Here is a 6,147-nt window from a genome sequence, read left to right as displayed (position 1 = left end):
GTACATGTGAGCAGCAACCAGGGGAGATGTAGTGAGTTTAGATCAGACAATGTTTACTATGTAGTGTTAAATACATTAGTGTCAAAAACGCTTTATTATGGGATGAAGGGAGTATTTCACTAGTAGAAAAGGGGGCTTTTGTCCCGGTTGGTAAGGGCCTTTGGTCCCGGTTTTTGAACCGGGACTAAAGGGTCGTTCCTAATGCCTCCCCCATTTAGTCCCGGTTCTTACACGAACCGGGACTAAAGGTCGTCCACGTGGACGCAGCCTGGAGCTCCAGGTAACCGGGACTAAAGGAAATTTTATGATTTTTTTTTTGAAATTTTTTTTTGTGAATTTTTCTATTTTTTTTATTTTCAAATTTCTGAATTATTTTAACCTCTAATCTCTAATCATCACCCCTCATCACTGCTCAATTTATCCTCTAATCTCTAATCACCCCTCATCATTCCAAATCATCTAACTTCCCGGACGGTCACCCATCCTCTCACTACTCCAACCTGAGCACGCTTAACTTCCGGGTTCTATTCTCCCTCGTTTCCAAGTCTGCACTTGTTGTTTTCCTGACAATAGTAAGATGTCAATTCTATTAACCCTCAGGAATTTAGCTTGAGCATGAAGTGACACATTTCACTGTTTGAGTTTGAAACTATTGTTTTAAAAACAATAATTATTTAGTAACACTAATATTTCTGGAATAATTAGTTTGACCATTGTTTGACCACTGTTTGACCACAGTTTGACCAGATTTGACAAAAATTCAAAAAACTGAAATAATTATTTAGTAACACTAATATTCTAGAATAATTAGTTTGACCATTGTTTGACCACGGTTTGACCACAATTTGAAATTTTTTGAATTTTTTTGCCTCTCCAGATCTTAAAAGCCCCGTAACTTTTTTCTGTTAGGTTTTTGAGGATTTTGAGAATGTTTAACGGGGTTCCCCCAGTTAAATTCGGATGTAACTCTTCGAGTAGATGATTTTTCATATAAAAACTTTTTCATCCGAGTTCGTATGCAAAAGTTATGCCATTTTAAGAAATTTTAGAGATATTTTGCAAATAAAGTCGAAATTCATATTTGTTAATTTTCCCAACAACTAGACCACATATCACATGGGAAACTTATTTTATTTTATTTTTTTGATATTTCCATCATTTTCTTTTGTTTTTTCTAAAACTGAAAAGGCGGTCCGGGGGGTAGAGTTTGATGGGCCCTTTAGTACCGGTTCATGCCATGAACCGGTAATAATGCCTCAAAGCCCATTAGCATCAACCTTTAGTCCCGGTTGGTGCCACCAACCGGTACTAATGGGCATCGTACCCTTTAGTCCCGGTTCGTGGCACCAACCGGGACTAAAGGGCTCAGGTGAACCGGGACTAATGTTTTAGCCGCACGAACCGGGATCAATGTTCACATTAGTCCCGGTTCGTGACTGAACCGGGACTAATGTGAATATTGCCCTGTGACGAAACCCCTGTTTTGTACTAGTGTTTGTTAAGTTAATGGAAATTTTAGGATTTTTTTCCTAAACTGTGTTGTACGAAAACCGGAAATTGCCAACATATGCTGGAATGCTTTGGAGGGTAGTAACTGCTCCTTCTTGTTGGCTGGTGCCATATGTGCATCATGCATGTATGGTGCGTGCTTGTATACTTGAATTCAGAAATTGAAATGGGCGGGGAGGGACAAGGGGTCGCTGTTTGCAATCTAACCTAGGAGACTGGGGAGGTGGTGGGAGTAGAATGAGAACTGTTGGACTCGTGAAGCCCGCACATGATTAAATTAGTCTCGTCTTTGGCCACACGACTGCGAAATTGGTATAGTACCGATCCCAATCGGACCAACAAAAGTGGCAAACGCGTAGACTGTAGGTATATAAATATAGATATAGATACATATAGATAGATTGATAGATATATATATATAGATAGATAGATAGATAGATAGATAGATAGATAGATTTTGATCCAAATCCAGAGTACGATTTTCAGGGCCGTCTCCAGAAATTCGGGGCCCCGGGGGAAAATCAAAATTCTCCCCTAGATATTCGAATAACAAAAGAACTAATGTAAATAATCTACTATATTGTTATCTCTTCCTATTGTCTATCTATAAACCAAAGAAATGTAATGATTCATTATTCGAACCGGGAATATTAATGTTACTAAATAATTATTTCAGTTTTTTTTTAATTTTGGTCAAATCTGGTCAAACTACTTATTCAAAAAATATTAGTGTCACTAAATAATTATTGTTTTTAGAATAATAGTTTCAAACTCAAACAGTGAAACGTGTGACTTCATTCGTAGCTAAACTCCTGAGGGTTAATAGGAGTGATAGCTTACTATTGTCAGGAAAACAATAAGTGCAGTCTTGAAAACTAGGGGGAATAGAACTCGGAAGTTAAGCGTGCTCAAGGTGGAGTAGTGAGAGGATGGGTGACTAGCCGGAAAGTTAGACGATTTGGAATGAATGATGTACACTTGAGCAGTTATGAGGGGTGATTAGAGACTAAATCGTCAAATAATTCAAATTTTCTTCCAAAAAATCAAAAAAATAATTCTTTAGTCCTGGTTGGTGTTACCAACCGGGACTAAAGGTCCCCCAGACCACGGCGCGGGCTCGTGCCACATGATGGGCCTTTGATCCCGGTTCGTGTTGAACCGGGACTAAAGGTCCATATGAACCGGGACTAAAGGTCGTTTTTCTACTAGTGCATACACAACATCATCGGAGAGAGATCAGAGAGACCATTATGGAGCACTGACAGTTGACGATGGCGCTGGCCAAGACCAGTGTGCTGCTGCTGTGCCTCATAGGCGCAGCGGGAGGCGCATTGGGAGGATTATGCATCCCGCCACCGAGGTCGGCAGCCAGACTACCACGCTTAGCCACCAGTGGCATTACTCCTACCACACCATGGCCGTCGCTTGATTGGCGTGCGCGTGGGGCTGTCACGCCGGTCATGTTCCAGGGACAGATCGGTAAGGAGATCGAGTTTGTTGCTTGCTCAGTACTTGTCGATGAACTACTACCACTACGCGCGGAGTACATGAATGGAACCTTCATTTGTCACTTGGTCGCTTCCATAACCAACATAACTAAGAGCATCTCCAGCCGTTGGCCCTCAGGAGGCATAAAAATCGCCCCCTAGGGGCGAGCCGGCGATACAATCGGCGCTAAGGGCGGTTGGGCATCCAGCCGTCACCCCCAGGCGCCGATGTTGGCTCAGTTTTCGGCCCACTTTCGGCGAATAAAGGGCCCATATAGGCGAGAATAGGCCCATATTCGGCGTGGTTCGTCGTGGCTCGGCGTTTAATTATCAACATAAATATTTTTTTATCACACATTTCATCACAGAAAATCAAATGGTTCAACAAAACAGTGCAACAACAAATAGTTCATTACAAATTATATAGTTTAATAAATAAAAACTCATATTACATCACACGTCGCGCCCGGCGTCGCCCTTGAGCCTCCAGAGGTGCTCCACCAGATCCTGCTGCAGTTGATGATGCACCTGTGGGTCTCGGATCTCCTAACGCATACTGAGGTAGGCAGTCCAGGTTGCTGGTAGCTGGTGATCAACTTCGGCTAGAGGACCCTGCCTGTAGTATGGTTAAGTGTCAAACACTGGCTCTTCTTGCTCGCTCTCAATGATCATATTGTGCAAGATGACACAGCAAGTCATAATCTCCCACATTCGATCTTTCGACCAGGTCTGAGCAGGGTACCGGACAACAGCAAATCGAGACTGGAGCATACCAAATGCATGCAGTCGATGCTTCCAAGCATCCCAGGAAATCCTCTTGCTGCATTCTGTGCTAGGATCCGAGCAGTGTTTTCCGCATTGGGTGTTCTCAAGTATTGCGGTCCAAACACTGCCACCACTGCCCGACAAAAGTTGTAGAAACAATCAATGGTGGTGGACTCGGCCATGCGCCCATAGTCGTCGAGTGAGTCACCGGGAGCTCCGTACGCAAGCATCCTCATCGTTGTCGTGCACTTCTGAATCGAGGTGAATCCAAGTTTGTCGGTGCCATCCATCTTGCACTTGAAGTAGCTGTCGAACTCCCGGATGGAATTCACAATCCTAAGGAAGAGCTTTCGGCTCATCCGATAACGGCGCCGAAATGTTTTGTCGCCGTGAAGTGGAGCATCGGCGAAGTAGTCGGAGTAGAGCATGCAGTAGCCTTCGAGACGATGCCGGTTCTTTGCTTTCATCCACCCCGGCGCCGAGCCACCTCGCCGCGGCTTTTCATTGCTCGCCAGCAGCTGGGAGAGGGCGGCGAGCACCATGAGATGCTCATCTTCCTGGACGTCGGCCTCGGCTTCCTCCTCCAGCAGCGCGGCGAACGCTTCCTCGTCTTCCGAGTCCATCGCCGCGGCAGGCAAATCGCCGAACACCTTGCGTCCGGTGGCGCGTGTACCCGCCGCTAAACTGCCCCTCCGCGGCCGGAAACGGCGGCAAAAACGCCCAGCTGCTGGCGGAGGGGCTGCCTCGGCGAACCTCTGGTCTTTTTCCGGCCGGGAATGGCTATCTAGCGGAGAAGGGCGGCGGGCGGCGCCGGGATACAGCTAGTGACGGCCGAGGGCGCGGGGGGTGGGAGGCGAGTCGGGGAAGAAAAACTTGACTTTTCACCTGACGGTGTGGGCCAGCCGCGCTTTTCCCTTATGCCGGAGCCCCCGATCGCCCCCAGTACGCCGGGTTCGGCCTGCAATCGCCGGGCCCAAAAAGGGTCGAACCGGCGATTTTGGCGTCCTGAGAGCGCGACTGGGGCGTTTTTTCGGCGCCGGCGCCGAAAAAGTGGCCGAGGGAGCCTGTTGGGGGCGCGGCTGGAGATGCTCTAATCTACCTGGACGTACACACAGGTTCCTGCTGGGCTATATCGTCTGTGGGTGCCATTGAGGGGCTACACAAGATCCAAACTGGAAGACTTGTCAGGCTGTCGAGCCAGCAGATATTCGACTGCTCCAACAGAAGCATGGCCATCCAGAGGCCGGGGTCATCCTCCTTTTAAAGAAAAAACAGAAGCATGGCCGACTCAGACCTCAAGGTGTTCGACTGGGTCATCCGCAATGGAGGTGTCGCCTCAGAGGAGACGTACCCGTACGTGGGGCGAGTCCAGGACTGCAAGCGGGAGAAGCTGCATATGATCTCCGCATCCATCAGAAGCTACAAGATGGACATCCGCGATGAGCTCGACCTCTTGGCCGCCGTCTCTTGCAAGCCGGTGTCCGTCAGGATGTGGCTCGACCCACCAAGCTTCTACAACTACACGGGGGGCATCTTCACGGGACCATGTGGGAAGGAAGCCCACGGGATGTTACTGGTGGGTTATGGCGCCCTTGCGGACGGCAGAGAATACTGGATCTTAAAAAATTCTTATGGCGTTCATTGGGGTGCCAGGGCTACTTCTACGTGCAACGTGGCGCCTACCATCTGCCAGGCCTCTGTGGCCTTGCGTTTCTCGTCGCAGAACCCGAATAGACTCTAGGCTACTCCATCCCTCTTTAAAAAGAGAAGGCTTATAAACTTTATCTCTAGTAAATAATGATACAAAGTTTGATGAAGTTTGTAAGGGAAAACAATCAATAATTACAATACTAAGTAGATACAATTTAAAAATATGTTTCATTGTGCAATTAGTGATACTAAGTTTGTATTCTAATTGTGATACTATTAGTTGTCTGTAAAATAATCAAACATTATTGCATTTGATTTGAGATAAAATTTGATTTTGCACTACTTCCAATGCAATTGAGTGCATGAAGCATGCCTATAGATAGTTGAGCCACTAACAAATTAGTATTACATTTTCTGCAGCCAAGTGATCATGGAGTGCCCGACGCATCTCAAGCTCAAGACTTGATAATTGTTTTGGTCCGCATACATATCAAGCTATAAAGCATGGCGATAAACTTATATATCTCTTCATTCCTTGCTTCTTATATCAATCATAGTAGTCATCCTCACATTTGCTATACGATACCTATTATAACATAGGAACCACCTCTTGGTGCTAATATTATAACATGAGAACCACCTCTTACATCTATCGTGGTGGTGGAGTTGGGTGGGTGTGGGTGTGGGTGTGTGTCGGGTGCTCAAATTAATATTGTATGGGTGCTCAAATCGGCAC

At 46.2% G+C, this 6,147-nt stretch overlaps 1 pseudogene; it reads left to right on the top strand.

Annotated features, from left to right (window-relative positions):
• The first annotated feature begins 2,780 nt into the window (after positions 1-2,780).
• On the top strand, positions 2,781-5,495 carry LOC123170751 (ervatamin-B-like; annotated as a pseudogene).
• The last annotated feature ends 652 nt before the right edge of the window (positions 5,496-6,147 follow it).

This window comes from Triticum aestivum, chromosome 7D, assembly GCF_018294505.1.
Source record: "Triticum aestivum cultivar Chinese Spring chromosome 7D, IWGSC CS RefSeq v2.1, whole genome shotgun sequence".
Lineage (NCBI taxonomy): Eukaryota > Viridiplantae > Streptophyta > Magnoliopsida > Poales > Poaceae > Triticum > Triticum aestivum.
Note: the sequence above shows the minus strand (reverse complement) of the source record. Positions and strands in the feature narration are given on the sequence as shown.